This window comes from Thalassophryne amazonica, chromosome 5 (assembly GCF_902500255.1).
Source record: "Thalassophryne amazonica chromosome 5, fThaAma1.1, whole genome shotgun sequence".
Lineage (NCBI taxonomy): Eukaryota > Metazoa > Chordata > Actinopteri > Batrachoidiformes > Batrachoididae > Thalassophryne > Thalassophryne amazonica.
Genome location: NC_047107.1, coordinates 60,730,779 through 60,741,758, shown reverse-complemented (window position 1 = coordinate 60,741,758; position 10,980 = coordinate 60,730,779).

Here is a 10,980-nt window from a genome sequence, read left to right as displayed (position 1 = left end):
TGTCACTGTCCATCTTTCACTTCTATTAAAGATAAATCAACATGCAGTTTGTCCTTGCTGCTGGAGCAAGTGGGAAAAGCTTTTTAAACTTTCTGTTGTGTGTTGGGGGGTTTGGCTGGACTTTTGATGTTCTTTTCTTTTCTTTGCTCTCCAAGTGGTATGCAAACTGATTTATTGTCTGGGAAGAAGGTGCTGGCAGAAGAGTCCTTCACCCTCATCAACGTGATGTGCAGCACCTGTGGATGGTGCTCACGTGCAACCTTAAAGACTTTCAGCTGAAGCAGATAATGAGATGGCGTTCTGCATTTAAGCCATGTGTGATTCAAGCAGAATTGCCGGGAACTCGACCTTGTGACGTTCGTTTGTGAGACGCTGAGGACCACGCCTGGGTTTGACACATCGTGCCTGTGAAGGAGGACGGGTGAGGGACACATGCTGTCAGCACACATCAGAGGTGATTTGATTGTCTGAATAATTGTTAACAGTAATTTGGTATTTTGTTACGCAGTATATGTGAATATTGATGAGAATTGTGCAGCTCGCTTCTCACTGCCGTGGCATGCGGACTGATGATCCTCCACCTGTTGTGAGATGCTGCTCATTTACATAAAGCTTAAATTCAGACCTGAATGTGTTGCTGATAGTGTGTGCCTTTGAAGGATATTAGTTGTAGCTGCTGACTTACCTCACCTTTTCTATCCTTCGCAGAGTCGGTTTGTCGTGTCCACCTGGGGGGTGTTTGGCGGTGAACGTGGGTCCAGAAGCACCGGGCTTCGATCCTTTTGGGCGCTGGAGAGCGTGCCGTCCTTCACTCCGCCAGACTGATGCATTTTACGTTTGTACACTTTGTATTGCACAGAAGGGGGAAAATAAAATTGTTTTGTTATTGGAACAGCTTTCTGGTTGTTTTGGCGCTGGGTTCCGTCAGACGCAGGTCCGCTCCTCAACCCGCGTTGACACATAACACTTTCAGTGGCATGTACCATCACATTGTGCCGTGTGACGCTCACAGCCAGTGGTGGTGGATGTTACATTAGAAAAACCTACTGCAACACTTCAGAACAAGCTCAAAGTTAACCAAGAGGTGACATTGTTGAATATGGTTTTGTTAGATAATATCTGTGCTACGTCCTTATTTTATGTTAGTTATCAAGTGTTTGCTTTTGCTATTTGACTGGAAGTCTCTGGGATCTGGTTTAACATTTAAACATAAGAGTGAAGTTTTACTTCCATCATTTATGTCTAAGTTTTAGATTACAGGGAGGGCTCCCCCTATCTGTGAGAGCCAGTAATATTAGAAATGTGAGACTAAACTACACCCATTGTATACGCCCACATTGTAAAAAGTGCTGTATGACCCATTTTCTGGGCCTTTCACAAGATGGACACTGTCTGTGAGGGTCCCGGTCTGGTTTTCATTGTGACCTTTAATAAATCCAAAATGTGGAATGCAATGGTTTGGTTCTTGGAAAGGGTGCAGTAAATTATTGGGGAGGTGATGGTCTAGTGGCTAAGGTGTTGGGCTTGAGTCCAGAAGATCATGGGTTCAAATCCCCACCTGACTGGAAAATCACTAAGGGCCCTTGGGCAAGGCCTTTAATCCCCTATTGCTCCCGGTGTGTAGTGAGCGCCTTGTATGGCAGCACCCTGACATCGAGGTGAATGTGAAGCATAATTGTAAAGCGCTTTGAGCGTCTGATTCAGATGGAAAAGTGCTATATAAATGCAGTCCATTTATTTATTTAAATTACATAAAGAACCGGATAGAAATTACAGTTTTAACAAGTGAGATACAGTTATCTAGTGAATACCATGCACCTATTTCATTTGGTGGTTGTTAAAAGCTCAAACCTTCAGAATTTAGCGCATTTGTTTTAAAGATATGTCATATGTGTGATATTTTCTCTCTGTAAAAATGACAGAGATACCGTTAATATCGATAAACTGTCTGGAATTAGTTGTTTATGAGTAAAACGATGAGTGAAAACTATGTTGCGTTTCATGTCTAGTCCCCCACTGTCTGTCTTTTTGCATGTTGAAAGTAAATTACTTTTTTGGGGGGGCATAGCCAGCCCGCTCTGCCCTCTTCTGCTGGAGGAGGACTGAGCTCACAGCCATCTGACTACGTAAGACAGAAGCTCTGGCTTGTTGTTCATTTTTGGTTTGTGGTTGGTTTGTGATCACTTTTTATTTTACTCAGAAGCCTTTGCGGTAAACTGGCTTATCAGTAGCCGACAATACTAAAAGTTAGCGGTTAGCTGTAACTTCCGCTAATTTTTTTTGGCGGCTTATCGGTTTAGCATTATAAAAGTTAACTTTTCACTTAGCGGATTAGCGGTTACTGAAGCTAAGTTTTTGGTTTGCTGTGCCCACCACTGGACATATGTTGATCCCAAGAACTGAAACTGCAGGTGGATATTTGACTTTGAATTAGGGTTCGGGTTAGCGTACCCTGTGTGTCAGTAAATGACGCAAAAGTGTTACCCAACTTGTCACATACTGACACTTGGTCACAACCAGTGTTCTGCAAAAATATGTGACTAGTTGGATGTGAGAATGTATTGGCTTAGAAGAAGGCTCATTGTGGAGTCAGGCCACAAACCCCAAGACAAAATACTGCCACTGCAAGATACTGCAACTACAACATCATAACAGTGATGTTTAGATTTGATAGAACTTCACTGATTCCTTGGGAAGACTCCCTCAGGGAAATTGAGGTTCCAGCAGCATTGTACAGCAGCACACAGAGTAAGAAGCACACAGAGTATAAAAAGTGAAAGTAGAAGCAGTTTGCAAATATAAATACCAGACATACTGATCAATACTGGTTTACTGGCTACTACTGTTCCTCTCATTGCCATCCTGTCTTCCTGTTATTCCCTCTCTCCCCCGAGTGAGGAGTTGTACAGTCTGGATAAAGGAGTTTTTCAGTCTGTTGGACCTACACTTGGGAAGGAGCAGTCTGTGGCTGAAGAGGCTCCTCTGGTTGCTGATGACGGTGTGCAGAGGGTGACTGGCATCATCCATAATGTCCAGCAGTTTGTCCAGTATCTCTTCTCTGTCAACATCTCCAGAGAGTCCAGCTTCATGCCAACCACAGAGCCAGCCTGCCTGATCAGTTTGTCCAGCCTAGATGTGTCCTTCTTGGAAGTACTCCCTCCAGCACAACACTACTACAGACTGGTAGAACATCCACAGGTGTTTCCTACAAATATTAAACAACTGCAGCCTCCTCGGGTAGTACAGCCTGCTCTGTCCCTTCCTGTACAGATGGTTGGTGTGGGTTGTCCACTCAAGTTTACTGTTTAGCACTAACCAGGGAAAGAAATGTGCTACACACATGTGGGTTGGGTGACATGTAGGGATGCGCCGAGCCACAATTTTTCACTTCCGAACTGATCCCGATACCTGAATTTGGATATCTGCCGATACCGATACTTTTCTGATCCGATACCAGAGCTCTGTCTGCTTTAATATTATTATTATCATTATTGTTGTTTTTATATGAGGATTTTCTTAAAAAGGAGACCTGAAAGTTCAGCTGCAATTTGCCAGAAGGTGAATCTAAGATGAAAGCCGAGATTTGATGTTATAGACTTAAAAAGAAAACACAGCACTCTGTCTCTGTCTGTCTCTCCTCAATTTTCAATTTCACTGGAGCTTTATTGATAATTGATATGGCAAACATATGTTTACATTGTCAAAGCAAGTGTTATAGAGTAAAAATTAAAAATTAAATCCTCTGTCTCACTCCCTCTCTCTGCCTGTCTGTCTCTCTCTCTCTGTCTCTCTCCCTCTCTCTGCCTGTCTGTCTCTCTCTCTCGCTCATTTTCTCTCTCCCTCTTTTTCTCTTTTTCTTTCTCTCGTTTTCATGCTGCCACAAAGCCTTTCAACTGTAAAATAAATATATTATCAGTGATGCTCACACGCAGGATTTTAATGGAGACTTCTCCCTTTCAGCAGACAGAATCTCTGTTCGGTTGTCCTCCTCGGCTGCACGCTGAGGTGGCATTTTACAGCCTCGGGACAGTGAAGCGGCTAACTTTTTAGCACACATTTTCAGCAACAATTCAGTTAGTTTTTCGGAAAATCCATGCTTGATGAACAGACAATTTGAACCCGAGAGCTGGGCAGAAACTTGCTGCTAACTGCAGCTAGAACACTGTGGAAGAGAGCTTTCTTAAACAGCCTGGCTTCAAAAATCTCCCTTCTCCTCGCGCTTGTCAGTAAACAAGCAGAGAGCAAACAACAGCAGTTGAGAGGATTCACAGTAGCTCTTCTCCGGTATCGGAAAACGTCACGGGTTGGATCGGTATTTTCCGATACGTGAATTACGTCGATATCAGAACCCGATTGGCCCCATCCCTAGTGACATGACCAGAAATTAATATCACTGTATTTTTCACTTTATGAATGATGATGAAAGTATATCAAAGTATTACTGGTTTTGTATTATAATAATTTCTTTAATAATTATCTTATTTGAGTCAGAGTGTAATGTGGACTAATTTCCTTTTCAAATCTGCTCCTTCAGAGTTGATATGTTGTGTGGGCCGCTGAAGAGGAGGTACTGCTGGCCCACCACCACCAGAGGGCGCCCTGCCTGGAGTGCGGGCTCCAGGCACCAGAGGGCGCTGCCGCATCATGGGAGTAGCCTGGGTGACAGCTGTCACCCATCACCAGACACAGCTGTTCTACTCAGCACCGAGGTATATCAGGAGGACGGCATCTCCACCTCAGTGCCGAGATATCGCCTAAGACCAAGGTAGTATTCTCTGCAGTTATACATTGCATCATCAGCTAAGACTGTTAAAACCTTTTTCAGGACTGGTGACTACTGACAACCTCATTCTTTGGATAAGTACTCACTTTCCTGCTATACTTTGCCAAGAGGTGGAGGCGGCTTCTCCCCTCTCTGTTACTGGGTGCGTTCATCCACTCCTGTGTGTTGTTGCTCTCTCCTGCCAGCAGTACCGGATCCGACGAGCGGAGGCAGTGGCCACCTGGGAATTCGGGACTTGGCGGTTCCAGTATTTCCAGGGTTCGGTGGCAGAGGAGATCTGGGTGGTTCCGGTTCGACTGAGACAGACGTCTCCTACCTTCGAGCCTGCCCACACGACGCCAGCGGATTCGACCCCAGATTGTGTTTGTTGTATTACTCGTGCTTGTTTCAGTAGTAAATCTTGTTATTTACTCTCTCCATTGTCCGTTCATTGCGCCCCCTGTTGTGGGTCCGTGTTCCTACACTTTCACAACAGGATATCTCGGCCAGCGTCATGGATCCCGAGGGGCGTCAACCGGCTGTTGAACGGCCAATGGAAGACCAAGGCGCGGCGGAGGCTTCGGGAGGGGTAATCGGTGAGTTGCAGCGGGTCCTCACCGCTTTCACCTCTCGGATCGACTTAATGACCGAGCAGCACGTTCTCCTAAACCGCAGGGTGGAGGCTCTCGCCGCACAAGTGGAGGCGCGCCCTTCGGGCGCCGCTGCGGCTCTCCCTCCCGAGGACCCTGCGTGCGAAAGTAACGTTCCACTGGTCGTTCAACGGTCCCTCCCTCCGTCCCCAGAAGCATACATAAGCCCTCCAGAACCGTACGGAGGCTGTGTGGAGACGTGCGCGGACTTTCTTATGCAGTGTTCGCTCGTCTTCGCTCAGCGTCCCGTGATGTACGCGACTGATGCTAGCAAAGTAGCTTATGTGATAAATCTGCTTCGCGGGGAGGCACGCGCTTGGGCTACAGCGCTCTGGGAGCAGAACTCATGGCTCCTTCATACATACGATGGGTTTGTACGGGAGCTCAGAACGGTGTTCGATCATCCCAACAGAGGAGAGTCCGCTTCAACCGCACTACTGTCCATACGACAGGGACGTCGGAGCGCAGCTGCCTATGCAGTCGCCTTCCGCATCGCGGCGGCGAGATCCGGCTGGAATAGCACTGCCCTCCGCGCTGCCTTTGTAAACGGACTGTCTCTGGTCCTAAAAGAGCACCTGGTGGCTAAGGACGAACCGCGGGATTTAGATGGGCTCATCGATCTAGTCATACGACTCGACAACCGGTTAGAAGAACGCCGTCAGGAACGAGGCGAAGGGCGTGGCCAGGCACGCGTCGTCCCTCTCCCTTCCGGGTCCGATCGAGCTCCGCCCTCCCCACGCTCCTCTGTTCCTGCGCTCCGTGCGCCTATGGCTCCCCCTGCTGACGAAGCTATGGACACGAGCAGGGCAACATTTAGGGCACCTGGAGCACAAAGGAGGCGGGCCCACGGAGCTTGTTATGTTTGTGGCTCGAGTGAGCATATGGCAAACGACTGCCCCGAGCGGTTAAACTCCAACGCCCGCCCCTAGAGACTGGGCCAGGGGTGGGCCAAAACATTCACGTGGGACACACCCACATTGCTACACGACTCCCAGTCACGATCCTTTATGAGGATTCAACCCTGAAGGCCCCAGCACTGGTGGACATGGGCTCTGAGGGGAATCTGCTTGACAGTAGATGGGCCAGGGAGATAGGGCTCCCTCTGGTGGCTCTTACCTCGCCTGTGCAGGTTCGGGCGCTAGATGGCTCCCTACTCCCACCAATCACACATAAGACACCTCCAGTAACCCCCCGGTAACCACCGGGAGGTGATCAAGTTCTTCGTGACTCAGGCCACCTCCCGTGTGGTTTTAGGGTTTCCATGGATGCTAAAGCACAATCCCCGGATTGATTGGCCGTCCGGGGTAGTGGTTCAGTGGAGCGAAACCTGCCATCGGGAGTGTCTAGGTTCCTCGGTTCCTCCCGGCTCCCAAGCTAAGGAGGAGGTCCGAGTCCCGCCCAATCTGAAGGCGGTGCCAGCGGAGTACCATGACCTCGCTGATGTGTTCAGCAAGGATCTGGCTCTCACGCTTCCTCCTCACCGCCCGTACGATTGTGCCATTGATTTGGTTCCAGGCAGTGAGTTTCCGTCCAGTAGGCTGTACAACCTCTCACGGCCGGAGCGTGAATCAATGGAGACCTACATCCGGGACTCATTAGCTGCCGGGTTGATCCGGAATTCCACCTCTCCGATGGGTGCTGGTTTCTTTTTTGTGGGTAAAAAGGATGGCGGGCTTCGTCCATGCATTGACTATAGGGGGTTGAACGAAATCACGGTTCGCAATCGATACCCGTTGCCCCTGTTGGATTCGGTGTTCACCCCCTTGCATGGAGCCAATATCTTCACCAAACTTGATCTTAGGAATGCCTATCATTTGGTTCGGATCCGGAAGGGAGACGAATGGAAGACGGCATTTAACACCCCGTTGGGCCATTTTGAGTACCTGGTCATGCCGTTCGGTCTCACTAACGCTCCCGCGACCTTCCAAGCGTTGGTAAACGATGTCCTGCGGGACTTCCTGCACCGGTTCGTCTTCGTGTATCTGGACGATATACTCATCTTTTCCCCGGATCCTGAGACTCATGTCCGGCATGTCCGTCAGGTCCTGCAACGGTTGTTGGAGAACCGCCTGTTTGTGAAGGGCGAGAAGTGTGAGTTCCACCGCACTTCTTTGTCCTTCCTGGGGTTTATCATCTCCTCTAACTCCGTCGCCCCGGACCCAACCAAGGTTGCGGCGGTGAGAGATTGGCCCCAACCTACAAGCCGTAGGAAGCTGCAACAGTTCCTCGGTTTTGCTAATTTTTATAGGAGGTTCATTAAGGGCTACAGTCAGGTAGTTAGCCCCCTGACAGCCCTGACCTCTCCAAAAGTTCCCTTCACCTGGTCGGACCGGTGCGAGGCCGCGTTCAAGGAGTTGAAACGGCGCTTCTCGTCTGCACCAGTTCTGGTGCAGCCCGATCCTAGCCGCCAGTTAGTGGTTGAAGTGGATGCCTCGGACTCAGGGATAGGAGCGGTGCTCTCCCAGAGCGGGAAGACCGATAAGGTCCTTCACCCGTGTGCCTATTTTTCTCGCAGGTTGACCCCTGCTGAACGGAATTATGACGTCGGCAATCGGGAACTCCTTGCTGTGAAAGAGGCCCTCGAAGAGTGGAGACATCTGTTGGAGGGAACAGCCGTGCCATTCACGGTTTTCACTGACCATCGGAACCTGGAGTACATCAGAACCGCCAAGCGTCTGAACCCCAGGCAAGCCCGCTGGTCACTGTTCTTTGGCCGTTTTGACTTCCGGATTACCTACCGTCCCGGGACCAAGAATCAGAGATCGGATGCATTGTCCCGGGTGCACGAAGATGAGGTCAAAACGGAACCGTCGGATCCCCCAGATCCCATCATCCCGGAGTCCGCTATCGTGGCCGCCCTCACCTGGGACGTGGAGAAGACCGTCCGGGAGGCCCTGACCCGTGTCCCGGACCCCGGAAACGGACCAAAAAACAGACTATACGTCCCACCAGAGGCTAGAGCTGCAGTCCTGGACTTCTGTCACGGTTCTAAGCTCTCCTGTCACCCAGGGGTGCGAAGGACCGTGGCAGTCGTCCGGCAACGCTTCTGGTGGGCATCCCTGGAGACCGACGTCCGGGACTACGTCCAGGCCTGTACCACCTGCGCCAGGGGCAAGGCCAACCATAGGAAGACCTCAGGGCAGCTACAGCCATTGCCCGTGCCTCATCGCCCCTGGTCCCACATCGGCCTGGACTTCGTCACGGGTCTCCCGCCGTCCCAGGGAAACACCGTCGTCTTCACGATAGTGGACCGTTTCTCCAAGGCGGCCCACTTCGTGGCCCTCCCGAAGCTCCCTACGGCCCAGGAGACAGCGGACCTCCTGGTCCACCACGTCATCCGTCTGCATGGCATACCATCAGACATCGTCTCCGATCGCGGTCCCCAGTTCACCTCACATGTCTGGAGGAGCTTCTGCCGGGAACTGGGGGCCACGGTCAGCCTCTCGTCTGGGTACCACCCCCAGACCAACGGGCAGGCAGAGCGGGCGAATCAAGAACTGGAGCAGACACTTCGCTGTGTGACAGCCGCGCACCCGACGGCCTGGAGTACCCACCTGGCCTGGATCGAGTACGCCCACAACAGCCAAGTGTCATCAGCCACCGGCCTCTCCCCGTTTGAGGTGTGCTCGGGGTATCAGCCCCCCTTGTTTCCGGTGGTTGAGGGAGAGGTCGGTGTGCCCTCGGTCCAGGCCCACCTACGGAAGTGCCGTCGGGTGTGGCGGGCCGCCCGCTCTGCCTTGTTGCAGGCCCGGACGAGGGCGAAGAAACATGCAGACCGGCGGCGAGCCCCGGCCCCCAAGTATCGTCCTGGGCAGGAGGTCTGGTTGTCCACGAAGGACATTCCCCTACAGGTTGATTCTCCAAAACTGCAAGAACGGTACATCGGACCTTATAAGATCCTCAAGGTCATCAACCCCGCCGCAGTGAGGCTCCAGCTTCCGGCCTCACTGCGGATCCATCCAGTCTTCCATGTTTCCCGGATCAAGCCTCTTCACACCTCACCCCTCTGCACCCCGGGTCCGGCGCCGCCTCCTGCCCGGATCATCGACGGAGCACCGGCTTGGACTGTCCGCCGGCTCCTTGACGTCCGTCGGGTGGGCCGGGGTTTTCAGTATCTGGTGGACTGGGAGGGGTACGGCCCCGAGGAGCGCTCCTGGGTGAAGAAGGGCTTCATCCTGGACCCGGCCCTCCTGGCCGACTTCTACCGACGCCATCCGGACAAGCCCGGTCGTGCGCCAGGAGGCGCCCGTTGAGGGGGGGGTCCTGTTGTGTGGGCCGCTGAAGAGGAGGTACTGCTGGCCCACCACCACCAGAGGGCGCCCTGCCTGGAGTGCGGGCTCCAGGCACCAGAGGGCGCTGCCGCATCATGGGAGTAGCCTGGGTGACAGCTGTCACCCATCACCAGACACAGCTGTTCTACTCAGCACCGAGGTATATCAGGAGGACGGCGTCTCCACCTCAGTGCCGAGATATCGCCTAAGACCAAGGTAGTATTCTCTGCAGTTATACATTGCATCATCAGCTAAGACTGTTAAAACCTTTTTCAGGACTGGTGACTACTGACAACCTCATTCTTTGGATAAGTACTCACCTTCCTGCTATACTTTGCCAAGAGGTGGAGGCGGCTTCTCCCCTCTCTGTTACTGGGTGCGTTCATCCACTCCTGTGTGTTGTTGCTCTCTCCTGCCAGCAGTACCGGATCCGACGAGCGGAGGCAGTGGCCACCTGGGAATTCGGGACTTGGCGGTTCCAGTATTTCCAGGGTTCGGTGGCAGAGGAGATCTGGGTGGTTCCGGTTCGACTGAGACAGACGTCTCCTACCTTCGAGCCTGCCCACACGACACCAGCGGATTCGACCCCAAATTGTGTTTGTTGTATTACTCGTGCTTGTTTCAGTAGTAAATCTTGTTATTTACTCTCTCCATTGTCCGTTCATTGCGCCCCCTGTTGTGGGTCCGTGTTCCTACACTTTCACAACATGATATCTAAATAAGCACACACAGTGCAAAGGGAAGCTGGTTCATATAATCACATTTTAACCAAAAATGACTTCATAGACAGTCACAGCTATAAGAAAAGTTCTCAAGAGGTGTGTTAACTCAAGTGTGGAGCTCAGCAGACCAGAACAAATAAATAAGTAAATAAAAACAAACACTAATAGCATTAGAGACCACCTGTGTCTCTGGCTCTGATCATCACAGCCTCAGCTCTGCATTGCTGATCTAAGCTGCACCAAAATGAGCACTGATTTTCAAATTCATGTTGTTTTTATTACATTGCATATGTTGTGCTATTGTGTGTGGGGGGGTATTTCTCAGTGTTGACAGGATTGTGCAATCCATGTCCTGGTGCACAATCACACTGGTGATGACTGACACTGGTGTACTGTGCACACAGCCTATCCAGGCAGCCCCCAACAGAGTATGACAAATCCATCAACAATCATTACCAACTTACCAATTAGTGAATCTGGAAACCACACAGGAGACTGTAGTCTTAAACAACACATTCAGGCTGCCTGACGGGAGGGACAAACTCCTGATGGATTATGGAAAATGTGTTTATGAA